General features: G+C 41.4%; 1 protein-coding gene across 4 annotated transcripts in view; it reads left to right on the top strand.

The window, feature by feature from the left end:
- The first annotated feature begins 23,035 nt into the window (after positions 1–23,035).
- Positions 23,036–25,829, top strand: part of RALBP1 (ralA binding protein 1) — a 58,212-nt gene continuing 55,418 nt past the window's right edge. The window contains exon 1 of one of the 4 annotated variants that reach the window (XM_055324299.1): positions 23,036–23,188. The gene's annotated coding sequence lies outside the window, so the exon portion shown is untranslated. The other 3 variants (XM_055324300.1, XM_055324301.1, XM_055324302.1) reach the window with 3 other exon arrangements.

Raw genomic sequence — 25,829 nt, forward strand, 5'->3', positions numbered from 1 at the left:
TCTGATTACTGCTAAGCTTTGTAGAATGTCACAGCCAGTAAGACAAAATTGATCTTGGTGCTTTCCATTTATATTTGTGTAGTCAAAGTAGTTCTGAACACAGGCTGCCTCTAAACTTAATTATCTAGGGCACGAACACCAGCCAGTTTGAGAAAGCCCTGTGCCTGTGACAGCTCGCTCACATTGTTTTCCATTATTTTGCACGACGTCTTCACTTTAGAGAGTATTTCTGGTCCATGACAAGAAGGCAAATTAAAAATGTATGCGTAAACCCACAACTCATTTAACCAACCAAGCCTCTATTTTTACTCTTGTAATTACACAAGTAAAAAATGAATCCATGATCATTGCGAGAAAAAAAAGCAACAGTACAGAAATATATGAAGTGAGAAGTGAGAGCTCCTTCATACACTCTCCTCCCGTCTTACCCCTCCCACAGACCTTCCAAACTTTTCTCAGAGGATTTATAAATTCGATAGATAACCTCCCACTCTAGCCCCTAGAAAAACCAGTCCCTCCTCCTCTTCACTCATCAAGATCACAGAACCAAGAATTTTATTCTAGGGGCTCCTGGGTGGCTCAGTGGTTAAGCATCTACCTTTGGCTCAAGGCGTGACCCCAGGGTCATAGAATCAAGTCCCCCATTGGGCTCCCCACAGGGAGCTTGCTGCTCCCTCTGCCTATGTCTCTGCCTCTCTCTGTGTGTGTCTCATGAGTAAATAAATTTTCTATTTTTTTAATTTATTTTTTTAAAGATTTTATTTACTTATTCATGAGAGACACACACAGAGAGAGAGGCCGAGACACAGGCAGAGGGAGAAGCAGGCTCCATGCAGAGAGCCTGATGCAGGACTCGATCCTGAGACTCCAGGATCACGCCCTGAGCCCAAGGCAGACGCTCAACCATTAAGCTACCCAAGTGTCCCTAAATAAATTTTTTAAAAAAGAATTTTATTCTGGAGCTCTTGTTCAAGTGGCAAAGAAGGTGCAGTTTTACAAAGTAAAGGAGGAAGTCCCAAATGCTGCCATGCACTCGAGGGGGCAGGTGGGGGCAGATGGTGAGGCTGGAAGAGGGAAATGTTTGAGCAGGTGATAAGAATCTGAGCAGAGTCTGTGTAGACAAAGGTCAGGGTGCCCATGGATCAGGCCTTCCCAAGGAACAGCCCCCCTCATTAGAATCGACCATTTCAAGTCCAGGAAAAGGTACAGGGAAGCGAGAATTCTTCTATGCCTTCATTTCCTTCCTGTAATGGACACCATCCTATGCCACCTTGGGTGCTAGGCTTCAGGAGACCCAAGGTGACCCTCTGTCCCCGGGTGCTCCAGCAGACTCCAAGAGGTGGCCTCATGGCCACACTGGGGGGTCACAGCTGAGGACATTCCAAGCAGGGCATGCTCAGAGGACAGTTTGTAGATCTCGGCTCTCCTTGAGGGTGGGAGGAAACTGCCCTCCTAATGGGTTTTGTTAAAAAACTGAGTGGGGGCACCTTGGGTGGCCCAGTCATTGAGCGGCTGCCTTCAGCTCAGGGCCTGACCTGGGGTCCCAGGATCGAGTCCTGCATCAGGCTCCCCGCAGGGAGCCCGCTTCTCCCTCTGCCTGTGTCTCTGCATCTCTTTGTGTCTCTCATGAATAAATCAATTTTAAACAAACAAACAAAAACAGTGAATATTAATACTCTAGTGGCTCTATTCAATGCTTCATGAATCAGGCGGCAGCCCTTCTAGCAGATTTTCTATCTGGAACAGTGAGTGGCTGTACAAAGTGAAAGACTTGTAGGCAGAAGGGAGTGGGAACAGGGAAGTTACACCAGGCAAAAAAATCAAATTGGTTATTGCAATGTCACCTTCCTTTAGGGGATGATGACAGGGGTGTATCAGGCACATTACCTCACTAGTGCTGATCGGACAATTCCTGACTGACTGGTTTAAGATTCCACTTCTGGGAGAGCCAACACTGTAATTAAGTCACAGTTTGGTGATGTGGGGCTTAGCATAAGTGACTCCCTTTGGGGCCTGCTACTTCGTTTTTAACTTTTCTTTCTTTCTTTCTTTCTTTCTTTCTTTCTTCTTTCTTTCTTTCTTTCTTTCTTCTTTTTTTTTCTTCTTTCTTTCTTTCTTTCTTTCTTTCTTTCTTTCTTTCTTCTTCTTTCTTTCTTGTATTTATATGTCTATGTGTGTGTGTATGACTCCCCCCTTTTTTAACCATGCATACACACACACATTTATTTTTATTTTTATTTTTTTTCACACACATTTTTAAAAACATGAATGGAATCATTGAATTTATTTTTCTGTGTCTTGCTTTTTTCACTTAATATATTATAGCATTTCATGTCAATATAGATAGAGCCACCTCTTCTTTTTAACACATATTGCCTACCTTTTAAAATTAGAAGACGATGGTTTGCTTGTGCTCTTTGCTGATTTAGGATTAGGAGGCAGGCCATGAGAATGACCTGGAGAGGGCTGGAGAGAGGCTGGGGAGGCCAAATGCCTGGATATGTGGTGACCTGTGGGACAGAGACCTGCTATTGAGCAAGTGATGTCAGGGGTGAGGGACGCTAATGTTACTCGGCCTCAGCCTCTACATCTCTGCAGAGGACGGTGGGGAAAGTTAAGGAAAACCCCCAAATTCTATCCTTTTGAAAAATGTCTCCATGTCATTTTAGGTTTCCATAGCACAAGCCTCTCAAAACTTCCAAGGTGTTCTAATGATGTTAAATGAACTTCTTTTTCCTTTTGTTGAAAGAATCAAAGACAAACTTCAAATGTTTAGAATGTCAACTTCATCCAGTTCAATGCTTTTATATGTTACTGAGAAAGAAATTCCCAGTAGCAAACATGTCAAAATGATCTCTGTGAAAGGAAAATAAAAAACTGATTTCAAATGTCAGTGGCCAGCCATATCCTTGACACATAATTATAGCCTTTGAAAATCATGTTTCTTAAAATTAATTAATTGTCCCAATATCACACTTGGGCTTTCATTTCACAGAGCTTTGTTTTCTTCAAGATTTTGTTTATTTATTTCAGAGAGAGGGAGAGTACAAGCCAGGGTGTGGGGATAGGGGGAGAAGCAGACTCCTGGCTGAGCAAGAACCTGACACGGGACTCGATTCCAGGACCCTGAGATCATGACCTGAGCCAAAGGCAGATGCTTAACTGACTGAGCCACCCAGGCGCCCTTGACAGAATTTTCAAAGAGCCTCAAATGTACAGCCAACTGGTTATCTGTTTTCCATAATGGTACTGGATGTCTTTAGCAGTGAGCCTAGAGAAATTAACCATCATGAACCGCAGGCCAGGCCTCGGGGTGGGAAGCACCCGGGGACAAGCAGATGGGACTTTTGTGCTCACCACTCAGCTTGGAGCTTCTCTAGGATAGTTCTGCTTTTTTGTTTTTTCCTTAGAATTCACTTGTTTTAACAACTGCCAAGACATCAGGGGACACCTTAGGAGCCAGAGATGGAGAGTCAAGATTTGAATCTTCTTCAAGTTAGTGCAGAGGGGATTTCACCAAGTGTAATTCCCTTGGCAAAATGTCAATGTCATTTTTCAATAGTAAAACCCTAGTTTCAGATTCTCCTCAACAGCGTGGGGTAACAGAGGACCCACATGAATGGCTCATCCCATAGAATCTGAGAGGGAGGAACTGTTTGGGGAATTGGGAGAAAATTCTAGAATAGCATTTTCCACACCTGGAGAGGGAGCCCCTTGACGAGTCCTGTGCGATTTCAAAGCAGTGACTTTGCAAATCAGATTTATTGCAGCAGGGCAGCATTTCTCAACTGAAGGTTCAAAGGATTCACTTTGTTAGAAGATACAATGATCACTGTTCTCTTTCAAGTTTTAAAAATAATTACTTAAAAAAACTTCATCCTTAAAACAGAAAGTTTGAGAGCCATCCAATGCTCATCCAATGAACAAGTCAGAGGAACCAGCTCACATATCACTTACTGGGGGCAGGGCGGTAGAGGGGGGAGAGGTGGGGTTGCCATTCAGCTGGTTCACTGGGTGGGGTGGGGTGACCATTATCCTTAGTTCTGCATTGTTTAGTTCATATAAAACTACAGTGTATCTCTGTATCTCTCATGAATAAATAAATAAAATCTTAAAAAAAAACCTATGGTGTAAAGTGGGGAAGCAAAATGAAAAGGAAACCCACTGAATGGGAGAAAATATTTGCAAATCATGTATCTAATAAGGAGTCAAGATCCAGAACATGTAAAGAGCTCCTAAAACTCAATAACAAAACAAACCTGATTAAAAATAGTCAATCAAAAAAAAATAGTCAATCATCTCGAGTGGACATTTCTCTGAAGAACATATACAAATATTTGCCACAATCAGTAAGGTGTATTTCTCGAATCACAGTTCTTATGCTGCACATCAAACTGTCTCTCATTCTTCACAAATCAATATTAAAAGAGAAAATATAATTCAAAAAGCCCAGTTTGGCTTTTCACTTATAGAGGAAAAAAAGTCCTCTATTCACGATGTATGATTTCCAAGCAAATAATAACAAATAGCAGTTTGAAACTTTACAAAAGTATCTATAAAAATAAACCAACTGGTGTTTTTCAACCAAGAACTGAATGCATTTAAGACAGCTGCTTTGGTCTATTTTTGATGCTGATACATTTCAATCTAAATTTTATTCTCGGGCAGCCCGGGTGGCTTAGTGGTTTAGCGCCTGCCTTCAGCCAGGGCCTGATCCTGGAGACCCAGGATTGAGTCCCATGTTGGGCTCCCTGCATGGAGCCTGCTTCTCCTTCTGCCTGTGTCTCTGCCTCTCTCTCTCTCTCTCTGTGTGTCTCTCATGAATAAATAAATAAAACCTTTAAAAAAATAAATGTTATTCTCATTTAATCAAAATTTTATGTCAACATAATAGATGTAAATTACTTTTTGAAAAAAAAATCACAAGATTTGTGATGGAAAGCATCATGTCTCTCTCCACTCCAGGGCTATTCTCACAGACAAATACTTTTTTATTTTCCATACTTCTGGTACTTACCTTCATAATCCTTCATATTGTGTCTATATCACTACTTCTAAATTAGATAGATACTATCCAATAGCTCCCCGCTCCAAAATAGAAAGAATTAACCTACACAATTGACCTTCTCTTTTCAATTTTTGATAGTTACTTTATTTTATTTATTTTTTAAAGACTATTTATTTATTTATTATTCATGAGAGACACAGAGAGAGAAGCAGAGACACGGGCAGAGGGAGACTCGATCCCCAGACCCAGGATCACGCCCTGAGCCGAAGGCAGATGCTCAACTGCTGAGCCAACCAGGCATCCCTGATAGTTACTTTATTTTTAGTTCTTTTTTACAAACTTTGTAACTTGAAATAATGCACTTAGACCTCTAGTTCTTGTTTCATTAATTTCTTTTTTGTTTGTTTCAATTTCATACAATATTTCTTGTCTCTCCAGGACGTAAAATTAGAATTCTCCTCCAGATTTTACCTCTCAAATTAGGTTCTTTCCTAAATCTTCTGTGGATTATCTAAAGGTTACTTTTCAAAGTTGAAAACCATGAGATGGCTTACACATTATTATAACTATATAAGTATTATTAACCGCAGAGATTTTTTTTAAAATGCTAGAATCCCAGGGGTGCCTGGGTGGCTCAGTTGGTTGAGCATCTGACTCTTCATTTCAGCTTGGGTCATGACCTTGGGGTTGTGAGATCAAGCCCCACATAGGGCTCCATGCTCAGCATGGGCTCAGCTTGGATTTCTCTCTCTCTGCCCCTCTCCCTGCTCACACACTATCTCTCACTCTCTCTCTAAAATAGATGAATAAATCTTTAAAAATAAATAAATAAGTAAAATGCTAGGATCCTATATCCTTCTGTACATGGTCAATGTCAACACTCCAGAGTCACCTAAAAGAATGTTCTTAGAACTATAAGCAAACTGATTCCCTTTTCTAATACTCTACCAATTGCTCAAAATTATACTGCCTTCCAGATTGCTTCCTGTTTGAACCATGACTATCCTATACAGCTTCCTGTATTTTTCTGCTGTTTCTAGTGCCTTTATCTTGTCAAAAAAAAAAAAAAAAAGAGAGAGAGAGTGGCTTCTTCTCAATTGATTTTTGGGTCAGTTTTACTCTTTCCTGTGTCCCATGTCTTCATTTTTCTTGGCTTTACACTCATCTTAAGAACTTTCTGAAAAGAAATATGTGGGAGGTATATTTAAAAAATTCTCGTGGGATGCCTGGGTGGCTCAGCGGTTGAGCATCTGCCTTTGGCTCAGGGCGTCATCTTGGAGTCCTGGGATCAAGTCCCACGTTAGGCACCCTGCATGGAGCCTGCTTCTCCCTCTGCCTGTGTCTCTGCCTCTCTCCCTCTCTCTGTGTCTCCCATGAATAAATAAAGATCTTTTAAAAAAAATTCTTGTATGTGTGCAAATATATTAATTTTTATTTATGATAGTCATCACACACACACACACACAGAGAGAGAGAGAGAGAGAGAGGCAGAGACACAGGCAGAGGGAGAAGCAGGCTCCATGCACCGGGAGCCCGACGTGGGATTCGATCCCGGGTCTCCAGGATCATGCCCTGGGCCAAAGGCAGGCACTAAACCGCTGCGCCACCCAGGGATCCCTGTGTGCAAATATCTTAATTTACTTTTTCATTCAATTGATAGATTGACTCTATATAGTAGTTCAAATTGAAAATCATTTAAAATTAATGCCAGGATACCTTGGCTTACCACTTGTTCCAAAATAAGTGTGCCTGTTTATTTTGGCATTTTCCTTCTTGTTGCTTATTTTTTTTTAATATAACTGGGGTTCCTTAATTGTTCATATTTACTCTCTTGCCAACTATTCATGAAACTACTCTTCATGAAGGGCTGCCGTGTACTACAAGATGGCAGGAGAGACCTTTTGGTAGTCAAGTCAATTTTCCATTAATAAGTTTCTTTGACACAGAAGATCATCCTAAATTTAATATACTGGAAGCTTTGCAGTTAAGAGGCCACAATTTCTTACCTCTGCATTTTACAACATTCTATAAGTAGTAAAAGTGACAAACTTGTTAATGTAGCTAAGTCCCCAGAAAATTTTAAGACAGCAAAAAGCATTTGATGAGAGTATAAATGTTATTCAATAATAAGATAAATGTAATAACTGAGAAGTCTGCTACTTCAAAATATCTGGCAAATGAATTATTAGTTTTCAGGATGGAAATTTTAAGGTACATGGAAGAAAATATGCATTAGGCAACTTTAGTAAAGTGATAAATATTAAACAGTGGTTAGCCAACTTAATTGTTTATATGCTTGATATTTACTATAGATTTTTAATATTAGCTTATATCTCTCAAGATTTTCAGATATTTTTACTGCTAAACTTTCAAAAGTACATGTTGACCTTCTGATAATTCTTCAAAGGTTTTCTATAATTTTACTTTTCTATTTTGTTTGGTAATTCTTTAGTTAGAACAAATTAGTTAGGAATGCTACTTTAGGTAGGCGATTAAAAAATATAATTAGATGAATGCCAACAACATAATGACTACTTTATTTGTTCTCACTTTAATTTGTTTCATGCTCACTCTTTCTAGAACATGACTATTCTAATTAGGAAAATTGAAGCAGTCTAATAATACTAATCAGAATATCCTATTCTAAAGAGTCAAAACAAACACATCACATTGTCAGGTTTTTCTTATCTAATTAGTCTTAATCAAATTACATGGCATCTGTAGCATGTCAAATAAATTAAAAACTCAAGTTGTCTATGTATATGGATTTTGAAATATTAAATAATTAAGAAAAGTATAATGCAGTTATTTAAATGTATTTCTGATTGCTATACTTTAAATAACTTTTCTATTACATAGCACACAAAAACTAAATATCTATCTGTCTATCTATCTTCCAAGGAAATTTTAGAATTCCTATGAAAAGGCATGTGACCTGGATTATCCAAAGTAATCTTGGAAAAGAAGAACAAAATTTTTAAATTTATGCTATCTGACTTTAAGATTACTATTAAGCTATAGTAATCAGTGTGGTACTGGTGTAATGATAGATAAATTAATAGAACTGAATAGAGAGCTTAGAATTGATCCACATTTATACAATTATTTGATTTTTACTAAAAATTATTACTAAAATATTTACTAAAAATTATTTGATTTTTACTAAAGCAGTTCAACGAGGAAAGGAAAAGTTTTTCACAAAATGGTGCTGGGACAATTGGATATTCATATGGAAGAAATTAACCACCTTTACCTCACCCTAACCCAATAAATAATTTAAAATGTATCATAGACCTAGACTTAAGAGTTAAAACTATAAAGCTTCCAGAAGAAAACATTAAAAAAAAATCTTCATGACCATGAGGTAGGCAAAGATTTCATGGACAGGACCCAGAAAGTAGTAATTATAAAATTAAAAGTTGATAAATTAGGGGTACCTGGCTGGCTCAGTCAATAGAGCATGCAAGTCTTGATCTCAGGGTGGTGAATTCAAATCCCACATTGGGGGCGGCTCCGGTGGCACAGCGGTTTGGCACCGCCTGCAGCCTGGGGGTGATCCTGGAGTCCTGGGATCAAGTCCCCCATCGGGCTCCCTACATGGAGCCTGCTTCTCCCTCTCCCTCTGCCTGTGTCTCTGCCTTTCTCTCTGTGTCTATGAATAAATAAATAAAATCTTAAAAAAACACACACACACATAAATCCCACATTGGGTGTGGAGCCACTTAAAAAAAAAGGTTGATAAATTGGACTTCAGCAAAAATTTTGAAATCCTATTTCCTGAAAGGCACAGTTAAGATAAATAAGCAAGAAGAAAATATTGGCAAAATATATATTTAGTAAAGGATGTGTGCCTCCATAATAATAGAGAACTACTACAACTCAATAATAGAAAGACAAAAACCTATTTTTTTAAAAAAGATTTTATTTATTTATTCATGAAAGACAGAGAGAGAGGCAGAGACATAGGCAGAGGGAGAAGCAGGCTCCATACAGGGATCCAGGATCACACCCTGAGCCAAAGGCAGACGCTTAACCGCTGAGCCACCAGGCATCCCTATCAAAAACCTATTTTTTTGAAAAGGCAAAATTTGAGGAAACACTTTCCAAAGGAAAATGTACTAATGGCCAATAAGCAAATAAAAAAGTGTTTGACATCATTAGTTGTCAAGAAAATGCCAAGTAAGCAACAATTAAATTACCACTGTAGCTAACTAGACTGGCCCAAATTTAAAACACTGACAACACCAACACAGGGGGAATAGAAATAACAGGAATTCTCATACATTGTTGGTGGGTGTATAAAATGGTGCAGTCACTTTGGGAAAGGTTCTGATAGTTAGACAAACATCTATCTTATGACTCAGCAATTCAGGTCGTAGGATTTTACCCAAGGGGAAATTAAAAACTCCTTCACAAAAGGACTTGTGCAAGAATGTTTTGATAGGAGATAGTTCTCCATGGGTCTCTGGTGATATGCATGGTGTGGGAGCAGGATCACTGGCTGCTTTTTCTTCTGAGCTATGTTTGTATAGAGAACAGCCTTGGAAGATAAAGATCAAGTCTCCCTTCAGGGCAATCCTAACAGATTCAGGTTCTCTAAGCTCAGGGTTTGGCCCCTGTGACATAACTCCTGGATGCAAGGTCACTTGGCCCTTTATGTCACTCCATGGAGATGGGTTTAGAGGGCAGTAGTCCAGTTACTGACGCTCTGGTTACCACCATAACACCCTTTATATCTGGCTTAGGAGCCTCATGTTTTCGGCCAGCATCTGTGAAAGCGTGGAGGGCTAGTTTGCAAGTGGGATAAAACCTTAGACCCACACAGATCTTGACATGTTCAAAGCAGCTTTTTTCCCTAATTGCCCTGAGATGGAAACAACCAAATGTCCATCAAAGGAAGAATGGATGAAATGAATTGTGATACACTTACATAATGGAATACCACTCAGTGATAACCAGGAATGAACTACTGAAACACAACATGAATGACTCCCCAAAACACAGTGAGTGGAAGAGACCTTACACAAAACAATACTAATTGAATGATTGCACATACATACAGTTCTAGAATAGGTACAACTAATCAATGATGTACAAAATGAGGACAGATCTAGTTAAGAGCTGGATTGAGTGTTGCATTTTTCAAAACTCATAGAATGGTGGTACACTTAATATTTGTCTATTTTACTATATGTAGACTTCTCTTAAGAGTAAAGAATTATAAGCAAATATTAAGATTTCTATAAGCAAATAATAAGAATTATAAGCAAATATTAAGTACATGTGAGCTGAAATATTTAGGGATAAAGTGTACTCTTGTCTTCTGTTTACTTTGGAATACATAAAAAATGGGCTGCTTGTCTGGCTTAGTTGGTGGACCATGTGACTTTTGATCTCAGAATTATAAGTTCGAGTTGTGTGGTGGATACAGAGATTACTTTTTAAAAAGTAATACATTATAATAATATATATTATCTTATTTTTTATTTCTTTTTAAAACTTTATTTATTCACGAGAGAGACACACACACACACACACACAGAGAGAGAGAAAGAGAGAGAGAGGCAGAGACACAGGCAGAGGGAGAAGCAGGCTCCATGCAGGGAGCCCGATGTGGGACTCGATCCTGGGACTCTGGGATCACACCCTGAGCCAAAGGCAGATGCTCAACCACTGAGCCACCCAGGCAGTTTTCTAAAATAAGATGGATTGGTGGGTAGATAGATACATGGATGAAGAAAAGATAGATCTATGATCAAACAAATACAGCAAGATAGTAATACTTGCAGACTCCAATAGTGGGTATATATCGTTTTATACTTCTACCTGCCAACTTTTCTATATATACAGCATTTTTCATTTAAAAGATTGGGGGAGGGATCCCTGGGTGGCGCAGCGGTTTGGCGCCTGCCTTTGGCCCAGGGCGCGATCCTGGAGACCCGGGATCGAATCCCACATCGGGCTCCCGGTGCATGGAGCCTGCTTCTCCCTCTGCCTGTGTCTCTGCCTCTCTCTCTCTCTCTCTCTCTCTCTCTCTCTCTGACTATCATAAATAAATAAAAATTAAAAAAAATAAATAAAAGATTGGGGGAAATACACATAAAAATTCTAATGGGGCTCAAGATATATTTTATCATGAAAAGAATCTCTTAATGAAAATGTATCAATGCCAGATACATCTGTCTGTTCAGTTCCAGCAGGTAAATCTGGTATAAACTCAGAGATATCTCTCAGACCAGAGAGAAACAGAGAGAAAGGGAGAAAAATGAAAGATGAAGTCCAGGTTTCCAGGTCAGCATCAATACAATTTTGAAAATGTGTCCCTTAGCTACATAAGCTTCACTAATAAAGAAGAAATTATCTTTTAAAATTATCACGGACAAGTTTATTAGCAACATGATCCATAGAAGTCATCCCCAAATCCATTAAAATTCTAACAAGCCAATCAAAATTTTATTAAATAATTGACATTTATTATATATTAATTGTTTCCATTTAGATAGTTCAGGTTTATGACACTGTTACATGTTTATATGTTGTATGGATGTCTTTTTAAACTTATGATATGATTTTGATCTTCTTTATAATGCTTTTAATGCTGAAATAAATTATTACTTTATATATTTCCTTTGAAAAATGTGTCATTTATTTTGTATCACAGTTCTCAGCAACATATTTTGGAAAAAAGATGTACTACTTTTTTTGGGTGCTACTTGTATTTTTAAGTAAGGGATTATGTTACATCAGTTTTAAAAAGTATCTTACTATGTATATCCCATGTGAGGAAACTGGATCGGATGACCGCAAATCTGTTCAGCCTGATGGTTTGCTCTTTGCTCTATCTTCTGTGCAGTGAAAATACAAATTACAGCTGCGTATTTTTTCCCCAAACAGAAAGCAACATTATTTTCCTCCTTCATAAATGCACCATTTTTTTTTATATATATATTTTTTAAATTTTTATTTATTTATGTGGGGCACACAGTGAGAGAGAGAGAGGCAGAGACACAGGCAGAGGGAGAAGCAGGCTCCATGCACCGGGAGCCCGACGTGGGATTCGATCCCGGATCTCCAGGATCGTGCCCTGGGCCAAAGGCAGGCGCCAAACCGCTGCGCCACCCAGGGATCCCTAAATGCACCATTTTTATAAATAGTTCAAACAATACAGGGACAGTGAACACATTCTCATGCATATTCTGTCCAGATAACTAAGTCTGCTGTTTGCTGGCTATCATGGATATCTTTTATGCCAAAAAAAAAAAATACATAGTATTTTTGAAAGGTACCCTGTATTCTACTGCAGTGTATATATCATCATCAATTGCTGATTGATGAACCTTTAGGTTTTAATGTTTTCATTACTAAAAATAACAATATCATAAATATTCTAATCCATCCCACACTTGTCCTATTATACCACTGGAATAAGTTTTGGCTCACAGTTTATATATTTGAATTTTGTTAGATATCCTGAATTTCTCCTTTGGAAGACTATACCAGTTTACAGTTCCACCAACGGTATAAGTTTTTAAGATACTCCTTCAGCTTCCAGAAGCCTGCAGCTCCCGTCTTGCAAAGCAAAATATTTAACAAAGGAACTCTTAAATATTCACTGGAGGGACATTTCTCATCCTTTATTTACCAGAAAGACTTCCAGTCGTTTCAATCAAAGACTCTATAAGGGTTATTTCAATTGATACTCCTTTGTTGTAATTAGATCCACACATAAACTTCCCAGGAGATGGTAACCCACTTTATTTTTAAAAGCCTGTCTAGCTTTAAAAGCTTTCAACGGCCACTCCAAGGAAATCCTTTTGATGGCAAACTTCAAAGCCTTGTTTTGGCTAAGGCTCTTTTCTTTTTGTTTCAACTTCAATAAAAAAAAGATGGAATACCTGATTTCTTTACTTGAAAACTAGATTTTTTAGTCATGAAAAGCATGTCTTCACAAGTACAGCTGAATCCCACAGGACTGAGATGCTGTGTTCATTCAACGAGGACAGAACTTTCTCCTCCTTTCTGGAAAGCTCTGTGCTGGGCACCAGAGGAAGGAGTAGGAGGATGGAAGGGCCGGCAACCTGAGGTCTGTTTGACACCTTGACAAAACAAAACTGTTAAGTGCTTTGGAAAGTCTAGGAACTAAAGTGAATGTTTTTGGTTGAGTCACAAATGGCATATTTGTGCGGCTGCAACCAGAGCCAGAACCATTGTTATATCAGTGAACCAGAAATTCTAATGCTCCATTAAACAACCCTGTGCAAATTAAACTTCTCGGGCTTTGTCCAATCAAACCAGATCATAGAATTTATAGAGGTTTAGAAACTTCCCCTGGGTCATCTGTAAGGAGTTGGTGACAAATCCCAGACTCAACCCCAAATCTATCTGATTTTGGGGCTCATTTCACTGTCTTGGTTCATTTTTTTTTCCAGCTTAAAATAGGAGTTTTATTTTATTTTTATGTAGTTGACATATAATGCTACATTAGCTTCAGGTACACAACATGATTTGCTGCTTGTATTTATTGCAAAATGATCAGTATAGTAAGTCTAGTTACCACCCATCACCAGACATAGTTACAAATTCTTTTCTTGTGATGAGAACTTTTAAGAGCTATCATACTATTTTAAGTGCCAGAACAACCTTACAAAGTAGTTAGCATTAGGGTTGCTTTTGCAAATGACCTAAGAAAATAATGTTCATAGAATGGAGGTTAGCTGAGTACAGCCCCTGGACCAAATCCAGGCCTTCATTTGTTCTTCTAAATAAAGAATTTCTCGAACATAGCCACATTCATTTACATATATATTGCTTATGGCTGCTTTTGAGTTACAACAGCAAAATTGACTAGTTCTAACAAGACCATACAGACCAAGGAAATCTAACAAACTTATTACCTGGCTCTTTAAGAAAAAATTGCTGACCCTGACATACAGTAGGAATTAGAGTCAGCATTCAAACTCGGTTCTGTCAGATTCCAGATAATTTGTGTCCAATTACTTAGTCTAATTATACCTGCTTATTGTGTGTATGAATTTTTGCAAAATTTTGACAGTATTTTTCTTATGCTTGCGAACACGTCAAAGTGCTGTGGTCTGGGTGATAGTACAATTACATGTTATTTCGGTGTCTGTGGGTAAAGATCATCCCACAGTCACCCCAGCTGAGCTCCTTTGACCTTACCGGTCACCACAGTAACTGCAGCCTCCTGGCTGCTAGAAGTTAGGTGCAGCCACCTGCCTTTATTGCTCAGTGAGGGTGGGAATCTTGCTCATGAGTATTGATAACCTGGCTCTGTACTTTCCTACGATCATCTGTGACCTGCAGAGAATATCGCTGAACCCCTAAGTGATGCTGGTGCCCCATCTAACAAGCACATTTCAAACGGCCTCGGTGAGTGGTGTGTCCTGGGATCCTCTGGTAGAACAAAATCCTCTGGTGGGTCCTCTGGTCACCCATAGTTACATCTGTTCCAACATCCCTGCTTTCCTCAACCTTTTTCTTCTCCCCTGTACCATCTGCCAGGGAAACTCAGACATTTCTGCTTCACTGAATGTTGGTCATTACTTTTTGCAAGCTTCTTTTTTTTTTAAGATTTTATTTATTTATTCATGAGAATACACAGAGAGGAGAGAGAGAGAGGCAGAGACACAGGCAGAGGGAGAAGCAGGCTCCATGCAGGGAGCCTGACGTGGGACTCGATCCCGGGTCTCCAAGATCACGCCCTGAGCTGTAGGTGGCGCTAAACCGCTGAGCCACCGGGGCTGCCCTTTTGCAAGCTTCTAATTAATTTCTGCCTGAGCACCAAGTTTGCCTTATTCCTTTTGCCAGCCAATTCAAGCAAATCTTTTGGTGGAATCTCTTACCTCCTTCATCCGGCCTAGCATCTCCCCATCCAGGTTATTGCCCTGGCTCCCAGGATGGGTGGTGGGAGCAGCTCTTGAGGGGTTTATCTATTGCATGCAGGTACTATGTAGTGATTTCAGCATGGCACAAGTACCAGCTTTTACTAGAGAAGGGTGGAACATTTGGAAGTCATAGGGTTAAGAGGTGTCTACAAAATTAATATCCTCAATGGCATATATCCATTTGTCTCTATCCCATATTTCAGAGTCCCAGGCTTTCCTAACCAGGACTTTGACCTTAGCATAGCAGACTTGCCTTTGGCTGAGAATTCAAACATCACTGGTGCTCTTCTGTGTCTGCTCTTCTACTACAGGAGATAAGTGCCTCTTTGTATGCTACCAAAAAGGCCTATATATATAAAAAAAAAAAGGCCTATGGCTCTTGGCCATTAACTGCTTATTAATGATGCTTAGTCTCTAATTATCCCTCTGCAGGGTATTAATACAATTTATCAGCAACCATCTAATTCAATGGTCATGGAAGACATGGCTCTCCTCATATGTCTCAAGTTCCCCAATCATTACACTTGCAAGAATGTTCTCTCCTTGGAAATCTTTCCAGCTAACCAGGGGTGAAATCTTTAGCAGCTGGGTCACAATCTTGTGCCAGGAGTATCTGTGCCACCGACCACTCAGGATAGCATTTTCAGCACCTGTCGAATAGTATATCAATAAATCCCAAATCTCATCTTTTCATCTGTTTTCTCAGACTCCAATTTCTGTACAATTTGCAACAGTCTGAGTCTCTGAGAGGCAAATGCCAGTATGGGACATGATGTGCTAGAAATTTATTAGGGGAAACAACTATGAGAAAATGAGGAGAACTGGAAGAGCTATCAGTCATGACACAGGCATGACCTCTGTAAAGGAGGGGAGGTGGGAAGGAGGGAAAAGAAGGGAGGAATGAAGAACAAAGAAATGTATAAGACTACATTGTAGTTATAAGAAAGTTTTGGCAAGACTACGGGCGTCTTCAAGTCAAATACACCCAGGAGAGGAATCCTGCATCTTGCAGGAATGGGCTTGTCTTAGTATTCTTACCACTCTTAGTCACTGACTGGGGAGCAGCCAATGTAGGAAGTGTGACCTTGGAAAGAATGCAATGATACATCTGGAGTACATGATCTGGGACCATCAGTCAATTAGGATCCTTACAGTCAGAGACCCAAGAAGTACATGTTCCACTGCCACACCTCACATGCCAAAGGGAAAGGGGGGATTTTTTTTAAAAGAATTTACTTATTTCCAGCTTTATTGAGATATTGACATATACATAAGTTTAAGGTATATGACATGATGATTTCATACATGTATGTAGGGCAAAATGATAACCACAATAAGGTTAGTTAACTCCTCTGGGGGAAACATCTTTGAGGAGAAATCAGCAGGTTGACACACTCAACAAAATAGCCCAGCTAGACCACCCAACAAGGAATGAGGTCCACAAGTCCCAAGCCCTGGGGACTAAACTAAGCTTTTTAGTTTCACACTTTCAGATATACTTAGCCAAGAGTCCCTGAACACTTGAAGAAAGTCTCTCCTATGAAAATCAGAGACCATAATAAACACAAACAATGATCACAAAACCATCAAATCACAACCTGAGAAGAATCAGAGATTATGCAAGGAGAAGAAAACCTAAACGTATATTTCATTGCTAGGCTCAGGAAGAAAAAATAGGCTATCACATCCAAGAATAGAACAGGATATATAATATATATATATATATATATATATATATATATATATATATATATATAGAGAGAGAGAGAGAGAGAGAGAGAGAGAGAAATTAAAAGGATGAAACCAAACGAAACACCTAATAAGTAGGTTGAAGATATAGTTGAAGAAATTTTCCCAGAAATTTAAGTAAAAAAGACAAAGAGATAGAAAATAGTAGATAAAAGAAAATAATGGGCACCTGGGCAGCTTAGTGGTTGAGCATTTGCCTTTGGCTCAGGGCATGATTCCGGGGTCCTGGGATCGAGTCCCACATCAGGCTCCCTGCATGGAGCCTGCTTCTCCCTCTGCCTGTGTCTCTGCCTTTCTCTCTCTTTCTATCTGTGTCTCTCATGAATAAATAAATAAAACCTTAAAAAAAAAAGGAAAATTAGAGGAGCATTATAAGGATTCAACAGCCGATTACAGGAATTACAGAAATCCAGAAGAGAGAAGTGAATGGGGAAAAAAGTCATCAATGAGATAATTCATGAAAAGATCCCACAACCAAAGTGCATGAGTTTCCAGACTGAAAGGGCCCATAAACTGTCCAACTCACAAAAGAATAAAACTAATCCCAGCTCAGGACATATCGTTTTGAAATTTCATAAAACCATGGGTAAAATAGAGAATTTAAAAGTTTTTTCTTTTTAATTTTTTTATTGGAGTTCAATTTGCCAACATATAGCATAACAGTGCTCATCCCAAGTGCCCCCCTCAGTGCCCATCACCCAGTCACCCCAACCCCCCGCCCACCTCCCCTTCCACTACCTCTTGTTCGTTTCCCAGAGTTAGGTGTCTCTCATGGTTTGTCACCCTCACTGATATTTTCACTCATTTCTCTTTATTCCCTTTCAGAAATGTTTATATTCCCCAAATGAATGAGACCATATAATGTCTGTCCTTCTCCGATTGACTTATATCACTCAGCATAATACCCTCCAGGTCCCTCTACGTAGAAGCAAATGGTGGGTATTTGTTGTTTCTCATGGCTGAGTAATATTCCATTGTATACATAGACCACATCTTCTTTATCCATTCATCTTTTGATGGACACCGAGGCTCCTTCCACAGTTTGGCTATTGTGGACATGGCTGCTAGAAACATCGGGGTGCAGGTGTCCCGGTGTTTCATTTTTCTGTATCTTTGGGGTAAATCCCCAGCAGTGCAATTGTTGGGTCATACAGCAGATATATTTTTAACTCTTTGAGGAACCTCCACACAGTTTTCCAGAGTGGTTGCACCTGTTCACATTCCCACCAACCGTGCAAGGGGGTCAACATCCTCTCCCACATTTGTTGTTTCCTGTCTTGTTAATTTTCCCCATTCTCACTGGTGTGAGGTGGTATCTCATTGTGGTTTTGATTTGTATTTCCCTGATGGCAAGTGATGCAGAGCATTTTCTCATGTGCGTGTTGGCCATGTCTATGTCTTCCTCTGTGAGATTTCTGTTCATGTCTTTGCCAATTTCATGATTGGATTGTTTGTTTCTTTGCTGTTGAGTTTAATAAGTTCTTTATAGATCTTGGATATTAGTCCTTTATCTGATACGTCACTTGCAAATATCTTCTCCCATTCTGTAGGTTGTCTTTGAGTTTTGTCTTTGAGTTGACTGTTTCTTTTGCTGTGCAGAAGCTTGTTATCTTGATGAAGTCCCAATAATTCATTTTTTTTTTAAAATTTTTTTTTATTTATTTATGACAGTCACAGAGAGAGAGAGAGAGAGGCAGAGACACAGGCAGAGGGAGAAGCAGGCTCCATGCACCGGGAGCCCGACGTGGGATTCGATCCCGGGTCTCCAGGATCGCGCCCTGGGCCGAAGGCGGGCGCCAAACCGCTGCGCCACCCAGGGATCCCCCAATAATTCATTTTTGCTTTTGTTTCTTTTGCCTTTGTGGATGTATCTTGCAAGAAGTTGCTGTGGCCAAGTTCAAAAAGGGTGTTGCCTGTGTTCTCCTCTAGGATTTTGATGGAATCTTGTCTCACATTTAGATCTTTCATCCATTTTTTAAAAATTTATTTATTTATGATAGTCACAGAGAGAGAGAGAGAGAGGAGAGAGAGAGAGAGGCAGAGACATAGGCAGAGGGAGAAGCAGGCTCCATGCACCGGGAGCCCGATATGGGATTCGATCCCAGGTCTCCAGGATCGCGCCCTGGGCCAAAGGCAGGCGCCAAACCGCTGCGCCACCCAGGGATCCCCTTTCATCCATTTTGAGTGTATCTTTGTGTATGGTGTGAGAGAATGGTCTAGTTTCATTCTTCTGCATGTGGATGTCCAATTTTCCCAGCACCGTTTATTGAAGAGACTGTCTTTTTTCCAGTGGATAGTCTTTCCTGCTTTGTTGAATATTAGTTGACCATAAAGTTGAGGGTCCACCTCTGGATTCTAAGTTTTTTTTTTTTCTTAAAGAAGGAGAAAATATAAGGTTTCTGATTGTTTACAAAGGATCAAAACTCAGAATAGCATTGGATTTTCCCACAGCAATACTAGAAGCTAGGAGGATTATAGCAAAGTCTTCAATGTTTTGAGGTAGAAGAATTTGTAATCTGTACTTGGCCAAATCCAGTCAGTTAATTGTCAGTATAGAAAAAAGATACTTTAAACTATGTGAGGTGTGTTTGAGGGCCCATAGCTGGTGTATTAAATTAAGAATATGTAGATTATGACCTGCTGAGTGAAGAGGCACAAGACACCCACACAGGGTTGACTGGTAACTGCCTCAGCATTTGAACTCCCAATTTGAGAAGAAAAAACCTGGGGTCCTTTTGATCCCAGGCACAGTTTATTGTTTTTGTTTTTAATTTTTAGAGAGAAAGAGAGAGCACCTACTCCTGAGCGGGGGGAGGGGCACAGAGAGACTTCAGCAGATTCTCTGCTGACCAGGGAGCCCAACTCCTGTGATCATGACCTAAGCTGAAATGAAGCTGAGCCACCCAGATGCCTCTGAAGGTGCAGTTTTAACACATACAATGGAAGTAAAATCATAATATGTGCTACTTACAGATCCCAGAAGCAGGAGCTGGTGTGGGGTAGGGAGTGCAATGAGCTGGGGGAAGGGCGGTCCTCTGTCCCAGTGGCAAGGAAACAGAAAAATACTTTTATGTGTTTAGATTTATCTAGGCCAAAACTATGATCCATAAACTCATGATACAAATTATTATTTCTAAATAAAAAACCTCAACATTGTCACTAATAACTTTAAAAAGCAAGTGTTATACTTCAAAATTATGACATAAATTTTACCATTTCTCCCCCCAGAGATGATTAAATTAAGCACTGTCTTTGCAGAATATAATGGAAATGGAAATAATTTTACTATATTGGATGGATGCTTGTAAGGTAAATTTTTCATTTGAATCAGTTTTGTAGTTTATTTACTCCTAGACAATCTTTAGGATTAGAGGGAACTGGAGGGAAGATACTAGAATGTAGTTTTTACTCACATATGATTTATGGTTGTTTCAACTAAAAGGTGTCAATTCACACTAACTTACAGATCTTAGAGGTTATAAAATCATTCCTGCAGGAGCCAAGGAGATTCGAGAATTCTTGTCATAGATTGCAAATAAATGGACACAAATTCTTCCCAGTGCTTCCGTGTAACTAGTTGGAGTCTATTTCTCCATCCCTTGAATCTGGAGCATGGCATATGACTTGGCTTGGCCAATGGGACATTAGTAAATGACATGTTTGCGTGCTGAGAATACAAGTAACCTTAAGAAGATGAGAGACCATTGCAGAGAGAAGCTTAGCCATCCCAATTGCCCCAGATGAGTCCAACTCCCACCTAATCCACCAACTAACTATAACTGCAAGAGCAGTAGAATATCTTAAAGCCACTGAGTTGTGGGGTGAATTGTTGTGAAGAGCAAATGTGAACTCTTACAGTTCTGACGCTTATTTTTGTCATGAGCTCTAAATAGTGTATCTTTTATATGATATATAAAACTATAACATTTTATTTAATATTCATTATTTATTAAATATTAAATTATAATCTATTTATTTAATAATATAAAAATAGGACATTTCAACTATGTAATAGTGCCATGACCCAGTGAACTGTTTAGGTGCCAGTCCCAGGGATACAGGCAACAGGCACTGGATTTTTTTTACTCTGTTCATCCAAGCGTGGTTTAGTCTTTAGAATATTTAATCCAAGTCTCATATCTAAAAAAAAAAAGCATTATTGAAATATAATTCTTGTATCATAAAATTGACCCTTTTAAAGTGTACTATTCATGAAGGATATTCTATTTTCTTGTGATGTTGTTGTTATAAGGGTGATTGTCCTCATAAAATGAATTGAGGAGTGTTCCTTACTCATCTATTTTCTAAAAAGGTATTGATAGATTTGGTATTATTTTTTCCCCTTAAAATATTTGATAGATTTCACCAGTGAAGACATTTGATCTGGCCTTTTCCCTGTGGGAAGATTTATATTTACTAATTCAAGTTTTTTACCCTGATATATGTCTATTTGGATCTTTTCCTTTTCTCTTCAGTTTTAGTAATTTGTTCTCTCCAGGAAAGCCTCCATTTTCAACTATTTTTAAAATTATCAGAATTATGATGCTCATAATATTCTCTTAGAATACTTTTCATTTTTGTAAGGTCTATAGTGTTCTCTCTTCATTTCTCATTTTGGCAATTTAGGTCTTTTTCTTAGTCTAGCCAAAGGTTTATCAATTTGATATCTTCAAAGAGCTGACTTTTGGGTCTTTTTCTCTATTTCCTTATGCTTCAGATATTTTGATTCCTATTTTTATCCTGTTTCCTGATTTCTACTTAATTTAGGTTTGATTCACTTCTCTTTTGCTACCTTCTTGAGATGGAAGCTTAGATTATTGTCTTTCTTCTAATTTTAAGCACTTAATGCTACTAATTTCCCTCTAAGCACAGTTTTGGCTGCTTCCCTTAAATTTGATATGTTGTATTTTTGTTTCCATTCAGTTCCAGGTATTTTCTAATTTTCCTTGTGATTTCTTCTTTGTCCTATGGATTACTTAAAAATATTAATTTCCAGTTATGTGGGGCGGGGGTTTCTCAAATTTGTTTTTGCTAATTCCATTGTGGAAAATAACTTGTATGTTTTCAGTCCTTTAAAATTTACAGAGATTTGTTCTGTGACTTGCCTTATGGTGTATACTGGACAATGTTTCATTTGTCTGAAAAGGATGTATATTCTGCTGTTGGGAGTTTTCTGCATATGTCAAACATTTCAGTATTGGTTGATACTGTAATGAGGGTCTTCTATATCCGCCTTTACTTTCTCTTGTTTATTGCTGAGAGAGAAATTTGAAACCTCCAACCACAACTGAATTGTCAATTTATCATTTCAAGGTCCATATAGCGATTTCACAAAGGCCTCAACAATGTCCAACTCAGGCCAGTGCCTATCCCTCGGCCCCCTTAATGTAGCTACAAGCAAGGAGCACTTGTGACTGGCATCGTACACATGCCCATCTCAGCGGTCAGCCGACACTCTTCTGTCGCCAGAGGGGCAAAAAAGAGCTTCTCAAACCGTCAGAAAAACAGTGGCTACCACAGACCACGTCGGTATCTAATTCCAGGAGACTCTTCAAATCCAGGCTTAGGGGGATGAACTTCACTGGGTAGAAAACGCAGGGTATGGGCAGCGCGGGTGGCTGAGCGGTTTAGCGCCGCCTGCAGCCCGGGGTGTGATCCTGGAGGCCCCGGGATCGAGTCTCGCGTCGGGCTCCCTGCGTGGAGCCTGCTTCTCCCTCTGCCTCTGTCTCTCTACCTGCGTCTTTCATGAATAAATAAATATTAAAAAAAAAAAAAAAGAAAGAAAACGCAGGATACAAGGGAGAGACGACTTGTTCTCAGATCTGTTAGCTTATCTGAGAGGTACAGCGCAGGACAGGTTACATAGGTTAATCGACATTATACAATGAATCTCTCGAGAGTACCGCACGTAGGAATGGAAATGATTGGGAAGAGCATTTAACCCAAATCGTTCCCCTAATAATGAGCCAACCTTTATCAAACAAGAACACCTCAAAAGACCCGATTTCCAGCCATGCATTAGCAGAATAATTCTTCAAGCCTTGCTTAGGTTTCCTGGGGGGAAATTCAGGCATCTTCAGCCTTCCCTGCAACTCAGTTATTTCTCTTCGCAACCGAACCACGCGGCTGGGCAGTCCTAACTCAGGTGCTCCCTGCAAACGCTGAGCCGAAGAGGGCGGCGGAAGACGGTCCCGCAGCCCCGCTCGAACCGAAGGCTGGCCCTTGTCAGTTCGGGAATTCTCGGCGGGGTCTGCACACACAGTTTCACGCAGATTTCCCCTCGGAGGCCCACGGCCGGAGTCCCCACCCAGCCCAAGGCCGGGAGGATGCCCCACCCAGGGGCAGGCTGGGCCGGCCCCCGAGGCTGGTCTAACTGGTTAGGACGGCCGAAGCCTGCTGGCACAAAAGGGCTGCACTTCGGGAGCTGAGGAGCAGTCGGCCAGAGCGTGGAGAGAAAAGCGCTTCCCTTTCTCCAGACCACCGGAGGCGCTGCCCTCCAACGCGTCCTCAGCGATCTCCGCTCGTGGTAGGCGCTACCTCCCACCCGGTCCCCCAAGACCAGGAACTGCGCACGCGCGCCCGCTGAGCCCTAGCGCGGCGCGTTCTCTCGCGCGCTCCCTCCGTCTCCTCAGCGAGCCTCTGGGCCGAAGTAGGCGCGGTGCTTCCTGGGTGTTGTAGTGTGGCTCCTCGACGGAGGGCCCTCTTGTAAACTGGGCGCTGGGCGCCCGAGAACTACGCCTCCCAGCGTACCGCGCGCGAGGGCACAGGGCGTTTGCCCTTGGCGGCCTTAGCCGTCAGCGCCGAGAGGAGGACCCAGGAAGCCGGCCGCGGCGGGAGGAGGGAGCGCGCTTGCGCGGTGGGCCGGCTCGTCGCGTTCTGTCCCAATCATTGTAAACAGGCGGAGGCTGGGGCGGGGTGGGAATGGGGCGCCCGAGGCCGGCTAGGGGCGCAGCGCAGGAGGCGCCTACGGTGGCTGCGGCGGCACGGTGAGCGCGAGGCGGCGGCGGCGGCGGCGGCGGCTGCGGCTGCGGCGGGGGCGGGCGGTCGCGCGGCGGCAGGCACAGGTCGGTGGCGGGCAGCGGCGGCGTGCAGGGGTCGTGGCGGGCCCCGCGCTCCGGGGGAGCCTCTCCTGCCCGCCCGGCCGCGGCGTCTGTCAGGCGGCGCGCGGGGCTGGCGGTGGGGGTGGGGGGCGTGGCTGCCCGAGTGCGGGCTCTTCCCCGGCAGGCTGCTCCCCGGGTGTCGCCCGGCTGCCGCCCGTTCCTCCCACTTGCCGGCCGGGCCTCCCTCGTGGCGTCGGCATTTGGGATTCGGTGCTCTCGGGGTCCGGAGGAGGGGAGCCGGGAGCCGGGAGCCGGGAGCCGGCCGCTCCCCGCTCCCCGCGGAGTCCCCAGGCCTCGGCAGCGCCGGGACGGGGGACTCCGCCTTTTCTATGGTCACTCTTTCCTCATCGCCCCGGGAATATTGCCCGGCCCCGGGACTGGCCCGGTGCTCCGGGGCAAGGCTCCCGGGGCTTCCCGCCGCCGGCACGGAAGCACGGGGGCTCCTCTGGGTGCTGCGCTCCTGCGTTCAGGTTTCCCTGCGGATGGACGGGCAGATCTGGAGTGGAGAATTCTTTTTACGACTCAATTTCAAGTATGCTTGTGCCGAAACGCTCTCATTGAGGACACTTTTTTTTTTTTTTAAAAAAAACTTATCGTTGTAGGAGTGGAACAGGTTTTTCAAAATATTCCATACCTCAGTCTTAACCTGAAGTAATTAAACGCTGTTTTGAGTTTTGGGGTTCATTCCTTCAGGGCCTCCCTCTTGGCCAAGCAGCTCGTTTCCTCTAAGGCCTGGTAGAGTCTTTGAAAACAGTCGAAATGTTAACTCGAGATACTTTGAGTGTGCCTTGTAAGAGAGGCACAGTCGTCTGGACGTGGAGTTCACACATCATCCAGCCTCATTAGAAGAGCTTTCACTGAATATTTTGTGGAGTGGAGTGGGCACGCTCGCTTGCTGCAGCACTTTCCTAGCATTCCATCATTCTTGGCAGTTACTCATCAAGTATTTAAGTGGTGGTAAGGAGCACGCTGACTTTGGGGTTGGTGATCATGGAGGCAGCACTTGGGACTGTGGATAAGAAAAGTAACCTCCCTTGACGCCTTTCCGGTTGTCTTGGTGATTCGATAGTTCCTTTCTGAGTGTCTTTCCGAAAATGAGTAATTGCTGTAAACGGTACTGGCAGTAGGAGAGGTGGGAAGGAAGTTAAAGTGGTTCCCACTTTTTCAGAGTGACCCATAGATTTACGTGGGTGGACTAGTTTAATAGTAACTAACAACCGAGAAGTAATTCTTTGAACAAAGTATCTCGAAGCAATGTGACATACTTGGCTCTTTTCAAAATAGTATCTCTCATTTTAGATCTAATTTGGAAAACTAGAAGTAGTATCAGAGAATCAATACCAACTTTAATTTGCACCCTTATATTTGCACAGCTGTTTGCTTGGCAAGGGGAGATGGGGCTTGAACATATTCAAGAGTATGTTCTTTGTTTTTTGTTTTTTGTTTCTTTTAAGATTTTATTCATTTATTCATGAGAAACTCAGGGAGAGGGAGGGAGAGAGAGGCAGAGACACAGGCAGAGGGAGAAGCAGGCTCCATGCCGGGAGCCGGACGTGGGACTCGATCCCCGGTCCCCAGGATCACAACCTGGGCGGAAGGCGGCGGTAAACTGCTGAGCCACCCGGGCTGCCCTGTTCTTCTTTCTTTTTTTGAAAGAACATTCCTGATAGAAACTTTAGTATATGTGGAAGGAATAAAGAAGAACGAGGATCATTTAGAGGAATTACTGTGTTAGCAGGTACTATGGCAGGTGATGAGGACTTACAGACGGATAAGGCCATGCCCCTGCTTTCTGGGTGATGAGACTTTATCTCTTACTTGAACTGTTAGCAAGTACAATATGTTTTTAAGATTACTTAGAGAAAGTATGGGGGTATAGAGGTGTACAAAGGAGATAGTGATCAGTTTCCTAAGGGAAGAGAGAGATGGAGGAAGGTGGCAGTGGTAAGGAGAAAGTGTGTACAGGAGGGGATGCAAACAGTAAGAATGGGCATTTAGGTAGAAGGAACAGTGTGAGCAGAAGCATGGGAGTCTCCGCTTCCATAGTGAGTTGTAGGATCTGCAGGT

This window comes from Nyctereutes procyonoides, unplaced genomic scaffold (genome assembly GCF_905146905.1).
Source record: "Nyctereutes procyonoides isolate TBG_1078 unplaced genomic scaffold, NYPRO_anot_genome, whole genome shotgun sequence".
In the NCBI taxonomy this organism is placed as follows: Eukaryota; Metazoa; Chordata; class Mammalia; order Carnivora; family Canidae; genus Nyctereutes; species Nyctereutes procyonoides.